The sequence below is a fragment of the Pyrus communis genome, chromosome 12, assembly GCF_963583255.1.
Source record: "Pyrus communis chromosome 12, drPyrComm1.1, whole genome shotgun sequence".
NCBI lineage: Eukaryota > Viridiplantae > Streptophyta > Magnoliopsida > Rosales > Rosaceae > Pyrus > Pyrus communis.
In genome coordinates, this window is record NC_084814.1 from 14219853 (window position 1) to 14232837 (window position 12985).

At 34.2% G+C, this 12985-nt stretch overlaps 1 long non-coding RNA gene and 2 pseudogenes across 1 annotated transcript; all 3 read left to right on the top strand.

Annotated features, from left to right (window-relative positions):
* The first annotated feature begins 2210 nt into the window (after positions 1-2210).
* LOC137710038 (uncharacterized) lies at positions 2211-5339 on the top strand (annotated as a pseudogene).
* Positions 5340-5886: 547 nt separating this feature from the next.
* On the top strand, positions 5887-6577 carry LOC137709774 (thaumatin-like protein; annotated as a pseudogene).
* Positions 6578-9377: 2800 nt separating this feature from the next.
* Positions 9378-11122, top strand: LOC137711445 (uncharacterized). The gene is made up of 2 exons (XR_011065058.1): positions 9378-9566; positions 10923-11122. It is a non-coding gene; the product is annotated as an uncharacterized lncRNA (long non-coding RNA).
* Positions 11123-12985: the final 1863 nt, after the last annotated feature.

A 12985-nucleotide genomic window follows, 5' to 3' on the forward strand; every position in this document is an offset into this window, starting at 1 on the left:
CTTCAGGCGTGCACTAGATGAATCATTCGCTGCCATTTTATTTTGTCCAGCAAGGACATCAATTTTTGCAGGTGGATTTGCAGCTGGTATATGTGACTTTGTCACTTTCGAAGCATCATTAAATGCATATGGCATTTGGTTAGCAATACTTTGAAGGTGAATGATCCTTTTCACTTCATTTTCACATTGCATGCTTCGAGGATCGAAATAAGACAAGGTGGGAACAACTCATGTCAGCTCTTGCCGTTCTTTTGGAACCGTCTTTTCTCTCCTTAATGACGGGAAGACTGTCTCATCAAAGTGACAATCAGCAAAATGAGTTGTAAACATATCACCTGTCAAGGGTTCCAAATATCTAATGATTGATGGTGAATCAAAACCCACATAAATTCCCAATCTGCGCTGAGGTCCCATTTTAGTGCGTCACATGAAAGCATTGTATAGACACCACTGAGTTGTTACTCTCAATTGAACGAGCATATTTTGAACAATGTTAACTGAGAAGAGAGGCATAATACGTTATATTAATTAGAAAATGAGCTCAATTAGTTTGTCTTCATAATATTTATTTACACTGCTTCACACCCAAAAAGAAGCGGGCTATGTCTGAGTTAAACTTGAAGATGAAAGTCTTCTTTCGTTTCTCGACAGTGAAGTAAGACTAAGCTCATGAGCTTGTTATCCTAGGTCAGAACAAGTTGATAAGATCCTCTTTTTTTTATCCGATTTGGGCCTATATGACATGACTGATCAATAGAACTACTCTAACACTCCACCTTTTCCATACATTCCATACATCGCACTAGATAGGTATAACAATAACGGTCCTAAGGTAGCAAATTCCTTGTCGGCTAAGTTCCGACCCGCATTAAAGGTGTAACGATCTGCAACTGGACAGAAGGACCCTATGAAGCTTCATTGTTCTCTGGGATTGGCTTTGGGCCTTTTTTAAACATAATAAGTCTAATACTAGTATCTGCCCAATTACTTACACTTGAAAACACATCATCATTGATCTATTTTACTCAAGATTCTAAAAGACGCTAGACTCTACTTGGGCGGTGAGCTGGGGCCTAGCACATAGGATTGAAATAAATTTATTATATGTCGTATATATAATTTCATGCTTTTACTTAAAAAATACATAATTGCATTGAGATACATAAATTGTAAAATATAATGGCACAAATTGTAAAGCATTAGGATATAATGAAAACATGAGGAATATAATGTGTGTTCATCTAAACATTCAAGAACTCTATTACAATTTATTGAAAAAATAAAATGTACAATGAAAGTTATCTATTTCTGTCTAAGTGAGAGTTGCGACCTAGGTGGGTGCCTAGGCGGGTCTGGATGCCTTTTCTTAATTTTTAAATGCCTAGGAAGTAATCGAGGCGGTGGCCAGCCGCCCAATTAAAAAAAATTCATGTTCCATCGAAGCGATTAAAAAATTGGGGTTAGTTGTGGGACCGACTCTACGTAGAACTTTAATGATTTCGAACCGTTTATTTTTTCTAGTTGCATCTTATAGATCATCCCTACACCACACACACACACACACACACACACACACACACAATATATGTCTCATCACATTTTTTTTCGTGGGATGAAGAACATTGTATACTCATTGTATACTCACCAGTTGCAGTGCCGGTCCTAGGAGTAGCTCGAGTAGGTGGGTGCCTAGGGCCCCTATTTTGGGGGGGCCCCCAATTTTTTTTTATTTTTTTTTATATATAGAGAAGTGTTATTAACACTTTAAAAATCTCGTCCTACACTTTTTACAAGTATATTTTTTTTTTCAAATATAAAAAGTTTGGAACGTACTTCACTAGAATTTTAGAATGCCAATAACAATTATATATATATATATATATAAATTTGTAGTTTGAGTAAAATATCTCAATATGAAATTATAAATAAAAAAATTTGGAACTTGATGTGCAGCTTTTGGCCTTGGGAAGGGCTGGAAGGCCCAAAAAATTTCTTAAGTATGTGTATATAATATATATATATATATATATATATATATTTATTTATTTAGAGTTTGAATTTAATAAAATATTTAAGTATAAAATCATATAATAGTCTTGAAAGTTGAAACTTGGTGTACAAAGTGTCTTGGATGGGGTGCAGAGCTTCAGCAACAATTCAACTCTTTTCTTTGGGATTTAACGCAGCAACTAGCAAGGCAATCTGTAACTATGCTCTTGCCGGTCCTGCCCTGCGAATGCAGTGAATCAGCTCTTTCCCACTTGCAGAGGATAGGTAACCTCACTGATCAATGCTTATATTCTCTTATGCCTTTTTTTTCTACAATTTAATTTGTAAGTGTTCGTAAATATAATTAGGATTTTTTATTTTTCTAGGGTTTAAGATTTGTTTATTTTAATGCTTATTGTTTATGCGAAATTAGAGTATTCACTTGTCAAGTGTCCATATTGCAGTTATAAAATTTGAACTTGTGGATGCACTTAACAAAGTGGTTAAACCCCTTCAAGAAGATAATTGGATTATGGATGCACTTAACAAGGTTGGTTACTTTTGCTTCCTAACTAGTTTTGGTTCAAGATAATTCAAAGTTTCAATATTGAATTTTACCGTATTTTTTATGCGCCTTGTTTTGTGTTGTGTCATTTGTATCAAACTTTTGTGTTGGGTAGTGGGTGAAATTTGAATTTTAGTTTGTTTCTTTGTCAATTTGTTATTTACAGAATATTGAGTTGATTGTTGATTGTGGGGTTATGATTTCCTGATTGAAAAAGAGTTGATTATCATGCCTCCTATTAGAAATAGTAAGCCCACTAACAAAAACAGAAAGTATCTCTCTGGATCTCAAAAAGAAGAAATAAGGAAAAGGAAGAAGCATTAATAAAGTCTCAAGCTGGATCTCTTAGTAAGTTTTTCAAGAAACAAGATGACGGTTCAGTGAATGAGGAACAAAGAAATCATGACAATAATGTGGAAAAAGATGAATTCATGACTGAGACTAATAACGAAGAGCAAGATGAGCGATATATGACGATGGTAGTAAAGAGCAAGAAGATGAACCTCTGATTGAGACTGACATTGAAGAACATGATCAAGCTAATGAGAATGGTAAAGATAATGAAATTGTCTTTCCTTTGAATATTGATGATCCAGGGAATTGGGATAAGATTGATCAAAATCTTAGGGACATGTTAGTGGAAAGAAGTCCTAAAAGAGTTGATGATGTCTCATTTCCAAAAGATAATTCAGATAGACATTTTTCTTCTGTACATTACATTAGAAAATTGCCTAATAGGTAGACGCAAGATAGGAAGTGGCTAGTGTACTCATGTTCTTTGGATACAGTATTTTGTTTTTGTTGCAAGTTATTCAAGAAAATTGGAATCAAGACTTACCTGGATAATGAGGGTTTTAAAGATTGGAAGAATATTGGTCACAGGCTTACAACTCATGAAACTAGCTAGGAACACATTCACTACATGAGTGAATGGATTGAATTGGAAAAAAGATTGCAAAATGTAAAACAATTGATGAAAGTGTGCAACAACAAATCAGCAAAGAGAAAGAACATTGGAGACAAGTGTTATGGAGGATAATTGCTATTGTGAAAAGACTTGCAAAAGTTACTTTGGCATTTCGTGGAGACAATGAGAAGCTGTTTGAAGAGAATAATGGAATTTTTTTAAATATGATTGAAATGATTGTTGAATTTGATCCTACAATGCAAGAGCACATTTGGCGTATTGATACACATGAGACTCATTACCATTATCTTGGTCACAAGATTCAAAATTAATTGATACAACTGTTGGTAAGTGAGGTCAAAAGTGAAATCATAGCAAGAATCAGAGAAGCAAAGTATTTTTCAGTGATACTTGATTTCACTCCAGATGCGAGTCACGAAGATCAAATGTCTGTTATAATAAGGTGTGTGGATGTTACAAAAACTCCAATAAAGGTTGAAGAATTTTTTTTGGAATTTTTGAATGTACATGACTCAACAGGACGTGCACTATTTGATGTGCTTTTAGGTGCATTGAGCACTCTTGAACTTGATGTTGATGACATAAGGGGACAAAGTTATGACAACGGTTCAAATATGAAAGGCAAAAATAAAGGCTTGCAAAGCAGAGTACTTGAAATAAATCCTAGAGCATTCTACACTCCATGTGGCTGTCATATCCTTAATCTTGCACTTTGTGATATGGTCAACTGTTGTCCTAAAGCTATGTCTTTTTTTTGGAGTGGTACAATGTATATACACATTGTTCTCATCCTCAACAAAGCAATAGAAAGTTTTTACAGATCATGTGCATGGAAGTCACACCCTCAAACCGTTGTCACAAACTCGTTGGGAAAGTCATATTGAAAGTGTTAAACCCATAAGAGAAAGTGCTCAACAGATAAGAGATGCTTTGATTCACTTGGCAAATACTAGTGAAGATCCTAAGTCAAAGAGTGAAGCCGAATCCCTCCATGAGCTGGAGAATTTTGAGTTCTTGTTAGGTATGGTTATTTGGCATAAATAACAGTTTGCTATTAATACTGTTAGAAAAACTCTTCAAAAAGAAGACATGCATATTGATGTTGTTATTGATCAATTGAAAGGGCTTATATCCATTCTTGATCGGTATAGAGAAATTGGATTTGAAGAGGCAATGAATGAAGCTAAGAAAATAGCAAGTGAGATGGAGATTGAGCCTGTTTTTCGTGAGAAACGCATCATTCGAAGAAAGAAACAGTTTGATGAGAGTGCTAGTGAAGTGGCAACATAATCAGCAATTGAAGCTTTTAGAGTTGATTACTTCATTTATATAGTTGATCAAGCTCGGACTTCATTTCATATCAAGTTTGAACAATTTCAGAAATACGAAGAAACTTTTGGGCTTTTATTTAATTTGAAGAAGTTAAAAGATGTAGTCAATGATAGCTTGAAGAGTTTTTGTATCAATCTTGAAGGATTTCTGAAACATGGTGAGCATTATGATATTGATGGAAATGACTTATTTATAGAGCTAAGAATCTTGAGAGAAACTTTGCCGAAGGAAATAAATCGGGCAATGGAAGTGCTGAAATATATAAGACAAATGGATGGTTGTTTCCCGAATGCATGGGTTGCTTATCGTATTTTGTTAACCATACCTGTTACAGTTGCCTCTGCAGAAAGAAGTTTCTCGAAATTAAAGTTGATCAAATTGTATCTTCGATCAACTTTGTCACAAGAAAGATTAAATGGGTTGGCTATTTTGTCAATTGAAAAAGAATTGGTTGAAAAGTTAGATTACGTAAACTTAATTAGTACATTTGCATCTAAAAACGCGAGACGTGTAATATTTAAGTAATGTTTGCATATCTTTCTTCTTTGGATATGAATTCTAATGATTTTTTATGTAGAAATGAACTTTTTCATATATTTAGCGAAACCTTTTCTTATACTTATAAATGTACAACGAGTTGGGTGTCAAAGAACTTTAGGGCCCCCATTCGAAGGCTTGCCTAGGGCCCCCAATTTCTCAAGGTCGGCCCTGACCAGCTGTAAGCTATACATGAACAAAATCATACAAAGACATAATTTCTGAGGTCATGATATACTGATAAGGATGAACTATTCGATACAAAATCCAAGTGGCCTGTTTTCCTTTTTTCAGTGAGCATATGTTTTCAATCTTCAAGTTCAAGCCAAAAACATCTCAAACGTGTAAAACCACATGATAAGCATTCATCTCTTCATTTTTTTCCCCTACCAAATATCAAAAACACGTAATCACACCTACCCTAAAACAACCCCAAACCCTAAACGGCAAATCCTCTTTATAAACCCCCTACAATCCCAACATCAAACCCTACTATAGAAAACCAAACCCCATAATAGAAAATCAAACCCCAAAAATGAGTTTCATCCAGCACATCCCCATTACTTTCTTCCTCCTCCTTCTCCTTCTCATCTCTTTCCACTTTACCTTGTCCCATGCAGCGAGGTTTGACGTCCGCAACAACTGCCCCTGTATCGTTTGGGCAGCCGCAATACCTGGCGGTGGCAGGCAACTCAACCGTGGAGAAACCTGAACCCTAGACGTGAACACGGGAACAACAATGGCACGAATTTGTGCCTAAACAAACTACGCCTTCAACAACTCAGGTCGTGGAAAATGCCAAACCGGTGACTGTGGAGGACTCCTCCAATGCAAAGCCTATGGCTCACCCCCAAAAACCCTAGCCGAGTACACCCTAAACCAATTCGGCAACATGGACTTTTTCGACATTTCATTGGTAGATGGTTTCAATGTTCCAATGGAATTCAGTCCCACATCAAATGGGTGCACAAGGGGGGATCAAATGTGCTCAAGATATTAACACGCAATGCCCAAATGAGTTGAGGGCTCCAGGTGGGTGTCACATCCCCTGTACTGTGTTTAAAAAGGGTCAGTACTGTTGCAATTCTGGGAGGTGTGGACCTACAAATTTGTCCAAATTTTTTAAAGATCGGTGTAGGGATACTTATAGTTATCCAAAGGATGATCCAACAAGTACTTTTACTTGCCCTAGTGGGACTAACTACAAGGTTGTGTTCTGCCCTTGAAATTAGTTCCTCCCTTGATCTCGTGAGACATGGAATAGGCTAAAAAGTACTAAAAAGGTTTATGTACGCAGTAGTTTTTAGTGTAATGAAAATTTGAGGGCTTTACGTGCAAATGCAGTATTATGTGCATTTTATGTTGTATGATTCGTATGGATACCATGCGTACTTGTTCTTTTTTCATTTTAATTTTTCATATGATGCTATGACTTGATGAATAATGGTGGAAAGAGTGATCTCAAATTGAGCATAACTATAAGTCAAGGGTTAAGGAGCCCTATTAGCCTAGCATCTATGACAAAAGTTCATTTATATAGCACACTAAAAAAAATTGTCACTTAATACTACGTACAATCTAATGGTGTTTATCTTCTTTTATACGTAAGAAGTTCTAAATTCGAATTTGGTGAATAACGAATTTGATACAAATTAGGGTTATCTACACCCATATAGACCCTATTTTTGGTAAGAACAAAAGAGGAGTATGTACACCCACACAAACCCTACTTCCTCTTCCTTTTTAATTTTTTATTATTTGAAAAAGAATAAAAGAGAAATATCTACGTCCACACAAACCCTAATCTTTGCAAACCTAATCGTTGCTAAGAACTAACAACACTATGATCCTTCTACTTCTACAATCGTTTATCTCCTTTTCCTAATAAAAATGATTTCTTTAAAGTTTGTCTAATGGAATTTATCACTTGATTAGGCTATATGCCAAAGTTCTACCAACAAGCTTTTTCCTGCGGATTTTATATGCACCTTCACCTCAAATAAATTGTGGACCTAAGGAAAGACTTTACTTGGTTGTCTTATAAGACCTAGCAACAATGGTCGAGTCGATCGAATTGTGTCGACGTGAGGTACTATTATGTGGCTATTCTGATGCTTCAAATTAACTAGTAAAAATGCTCGCGTGATGTTGTGGGTTTTAAGATTGTTTAAGATGATAATATTTTTATATATAATTTGAGAAGCTTAAATTAGCAGCATATTACAATGATCAAAAGGTTGGTAGTATCGAACTGCTTATTGTTAAAAATATTGTGAATAGATTATATGAATATGTCACCGGAATGTAGATTTTACTACTTCATTGTTCTCGGGCTCATCTTCATCTTCCTTATGTAGAGGTGTTTTCTCGTCTGAATTTTTCTCAGCACTGGTTTCCAGCTGGTTGCTATAGAAGTTTTGAAATAGGGAGCTGTTAGTGTGGATGGTTAGTCAAATTTAACTCAAAACAGTAGGACATATAAGAAAACAAATGCGGGACATATAAGTAAAGCTAAGATAAAGTTTATTTGTGATAAGGAAGGTGTATATAAAATCTGTATTTTCCTCTTCTTTCATCTGGACTAGACCTGTCAGTTTCTAACACGACACGATGACACAACACGAAAATAACGGGTTTCGGGTCAACACAATAACTAATCGGGCATTATCGGGTGACACGGTAAGGACCCGTTAATAATGGATTCTTAACAGGTATACACGTAAGTAACATGTGGGTAACCCGTTTCAACCTGTTAAGAAAAAAAATTATTTTGATAATTTTAAAGTTTAATTACTTAAAGATTAATTATAAAATACAATAGCCATATATTAATATACAATATATTCTATATTAAATATATATTATATAGTTTTGTATTATTATTCTGTATAAGTTAAAAAAAAAATTTTGGTCATTATTTATTTTTATTATGAGAGTTCCTTTTATCATTACTAGGATAAATTTTACTTAACATGTTGTTGTCCAAAATTAAAATAAACTGGTATAGTATTTGTATAGGTAAGAACTAAAAAGACATACATACAAGTATGAAAAATGTGAAAGAATATATAAACACTCGTGATTCATCATTATTTCTCCACAAGTAGATAATGATTACACTTACATTATCATTTAGATTTTTAAAATCCTCCAAACCCTCATGAATAATGTTTTTTATTTGAGGGAAAAATTAATAAAATTAATAATAATTATTGTAGAAGTGTAAAAAATGTAAAAAAATATATACAATCACTCATAATGACAAGCTTTAAAACTTTCATGAAGGGGTCATCTTCGAAATCCAACACTATAATCCATAAACCTTAAATTTATATTTAACCGTCAATTGTCACTTACGCTTTATTCTTGTTATTGAATTTCATTTTTTAAATTTTCTTTTTTGAAAACATGATCATGTGGTACATGTAAGAAGATGAACGGTTCAGCTCTTTGATATCACGTTTCTATATATTACGGTTAATTGAAATATGAGTTGACTTTATATAGTTTGTAGAAACTTTATAAACATCAAGTAATATTTTCACTAACCGTAAAACTCTGAACATAATATTAATGATCCAAACCGTTCATCTTCTTGCATCCTCTAAAAGATCATGTTTTCAAAAAAGAAAATCTTAAAAAACAAAATTTGATGAGAAAAATGAAGCGTAAATGTAAACAACAATCAACGGTTAAATTTTGATCTATGATTTATATGATTATAGAAGCGAATTTCGAAGTTAAGCTCTTCACAAAAGTTGTAAAGCTTGTTATTACGAGCGTTTATATATTTTTTTCTATATTTTTTACACTTCTACATTAATTAAAAAACTATTAAAGACTTTACTTAAATAATAGTTGTAAGATAAATGAGAGTATATCTATACCGTTGAATTCTATTTTAATTATATTATTAGAAATTTTTGGGACAAAAAAACCCCTTGTATTTTCCAATTTTACCATCTGATGTTATCAAAAGTCAAAACAAAAACTAGCCCTATTCCCTTTCTATCTCCCCACTCCCGTAACCTCTCTACTGACCCGCCGCCTGTTCTTCCTAGCTCCTCTCTCCCGCCGTATGCTCTTCCGGTAACCTCTCTCAGTATCTCTTTTCTCCTCCCTCGTACAGTGGATGCCTGGACGGAATCATTCTTGATCTTGTCATCTCTGCTCTGGTCGTCTCTACATCTATGCATTCTCCAGATTCCACTCCAGGTTCGGTTTTGTTTCTACATCTCTACATCTCTGTTCTTTTCATTTGTTTAATATTTTATCTTCATAAATCTTATGTTTTTGTTTCTTCTTTTTCATTCGGTGGTACGGTTTTGGTGAACTATTAAGCTTAGTTCGTGTTGTTGAATGTAATCTAATGATCCTTTGCACAATGTGCATAATTGTTAATTCGTTTCAATTCAATGATGTGTAGAACTTCTTTTGCTTTCTGGGTTTGCAAAACTAGGTTAAGAATTTTGAGCATACATAATATTTATAGGGATTAGGTTTAAGAGACCTTAAGCACACATGGGTTAAGTGTGTGGAAGAATTGTTGATGAGCTTGCTGTAGTTTGAAATATTAGATATAAACAGATATGTGCTTTTCCAAATCAAATACCCTCGAAAAGACATTGGGCAAATCAGTCCATAGATGCCTGCTCAATTATGTCCAAAACACACCCCTAAAAGTTTGAACTTTATATGGTTTTGTAGGTGGAAGTGGTCTATATACTTGATTAATTGAAGGATTGTTTTATATTTCCACTGTGTCTTTGTAAATTTCTATAAAGGAGTGGTAGAATTTTATGTGGGAAATTTTGTGGAAGGGGATAGTTACTTTATAGAGTATGATGCTAGCTGTTTATAACCTCTGTAGGTAAATTTCGAAAATTGCTTGATGAGTATTTTTTGCTAGTGTTCTCTGCAGCTAAATTTGATCATGTATATATACGTGTGCTGGTATACCTTATAAGAGTCTGTTAGATTTCGGTGCTACATTTCTTTGAACTGCTTGTGAATTGCTGATAAAATGGTTCTTGAAATTCATTTAAGTTAGTAGTAGTTGGTGCCTTCAAAAAACTTGTAAGTCTGCAATTTCAACATGCTGATGCTAACTGCTTAATGTTTGACCTCAGAACACGAACAATGTACTACGAACTGGTCTTAAATCAAAATTAAAAATATTTAACGTGTATTTAATTCATTTACTTTGCTTTTAAAACTTTGGTTGGAGGAAGCACCAAAAGTTAATAAAAGCACAGAGCACCATGTTCAGTGTTCACTTTGGTAGTCTGGTGCGCAGGTGGGGTTTAAAAAACAGGGCAAAGACAAAGTGCCCAAAATGGTATTGAACTGCTTGGTGGAGACAATAAGTATCGAACCGCTTCCATCCTCAAAATGGTTCCTATATATTGACAAGTATACCAATTGAATTGCACTAAGTGCACCGCATCGAAAACTTGGTATTATCTTGTCTAATGCTGAATGCTTTATTGCTTATTAATATCAATTGTTACTGTTAGTAATATCCTACCTGTTTAAAAAGCTATTAATTAATTTATACCCATTTTGTTTCAGAAGCAATGGATGTTAGAGATTTAGATTCAGTAAACGATGAGGAGTCCGTGGAGATTATAATGGCCTTTGCAAGCCACCGTGATTTCAAGATGGCCTTTGCTATGCTGCATATGGAGTATAGTCTCGTCACTTATAGTACCTTAATAAACGCAAAAATTAAACAGACAGAATAAAGTTGCCAATTATTTTATGAGAGACCATCACTATACCAACAAATAATATTACTATTTGGAAGCAGGGGTATGGGTGTGAATTAAATTCGTGTACACAGATTGGCTCTAGTTGACGCAAGAAAGTCTAGGTTATGTCCATTGTGTATGGCATCACACTCACTATAAGGTGGGATCCCGTGCATATAGTCTCGTCTGAAGTCTGATCTCCTTTATTTTTAGTGCCTATAGGCATGGCACATAGCAAGAGTAGTCTTCGTCGGTGGCCTGCACCATTCTTGCACGCCTAGACGATTGATTTGTGTTTTGGTTCTAATCAAGCAATTGTGGTTTCGAGAGTCCCACTGGGCGTGCAAGTGCAACCTTTTTTCACTCAAAAAAAAAATGTATATATGTTTTTCAATTGATTATTTATTGGTTTAAAATATATTTTTCTTAACAGGTAACGGGTCGGGTTATATTACTCGTTAATATTATTGGGTTGGCTTATTTTACCCGTTTATTTTAATGGTGTTACACGACACGATCCGTTAAGATATCAGGTATGACACGAAAACGACACGAACATGGGAAACACGACACGAATGTCAGGTCTGATCTGGACTATTGGATACAATGTGAATGACTAATTGAGTGCATTCAAATTAGAAAGAGTTGACAGAGGAATAATTGGACAAAGCAAATAAGATGAAAGAAAGAAAAGGCACTTGGAAAGTTGACAGTGGAAGTGTCTGATTGTGAAGTGGAAAGCTATATAAACCCAGACTAAAAGAAAATAATTTCAAGCAAAAATAACAGAAGCATTTCCAAACAGGAGATTAAATATACATATAAAAGAAAACAATGCCTGAGTAAGAAAAAAACAAAAACCAAGAAAGAAAAAGACTTGTCACTTGAGCAGCGACGTAGAATGCATAAGAATGAAGTATTTTCGTTTTAGATAAAAACTTGTAGGAAAATTGAAACCAAATAAAAGCATTGTAGAATTATCAGAGAGATGGGTCCTTGATCCACTTCCAAACACTAATATTGTCTACAACTTTTATCACCTGCACAATTCGTTAGGTATGTGGTTTTATCATAAAAAGGCCTCAATGTTAGCTGAAGTGTGGTTATGATATTTAAACTATTATTTCTCTTTTTGTATAGCCAATATGAGACTCAACAAGAATACAGGAGCAAAATGAGGGGAAAAATAGATTAAGAAAAGAAATTTAAAAAAAAAAAACATTGAGAATGAAGGATGTTGTCCAATGTATTTAATTTCTCTTATATATATATATATATAATATTTCTTAACCATTCATAGTTGTCGTTCTCAACTTGATGGCATATTGTAAAAGCCCTATTGCAGTGAGTGATTGAGTGAGGCTTCTCGTTTTTTCGTTGAGAGAGGGAGTAGGATTTTCTCCCCTATTATTACTAGGCCTAGCAAACGGACATATTATCTTAATAGGTCATGTCGTGTCACATTCGTTATCTTAACAGGTTGGATCACTTTACCCCAAAAAAATATATATTTTTTCTTATATTTGCACATACCACACATTGCCACATAAATATTTCTTCAAAACATTAAAACACATTTGTCGTTTACGTACTACATCTACACTTGAAAATAAGACCCTAATGAACAAACATCCATACATACTACTAGTCTATTACAAAATATTAAATGTGCAAGGATATGCAAAATAAAAGAGTTTTTGTTTTCAAGGTTGTGAAGCCTTTCTCAAAAGTTTAAACCTTACCAATGGAACTCAAAGCTTGCATGTTATTTCTTTTACAAAATCCTTAATTTTCATTGATCGTCTAGTGTGAATATATTAAATTCAAGATCGAATTCATTCATTGTATTTATATAGGGTCAAGGAGTGTAGCTGTAAAAAAATC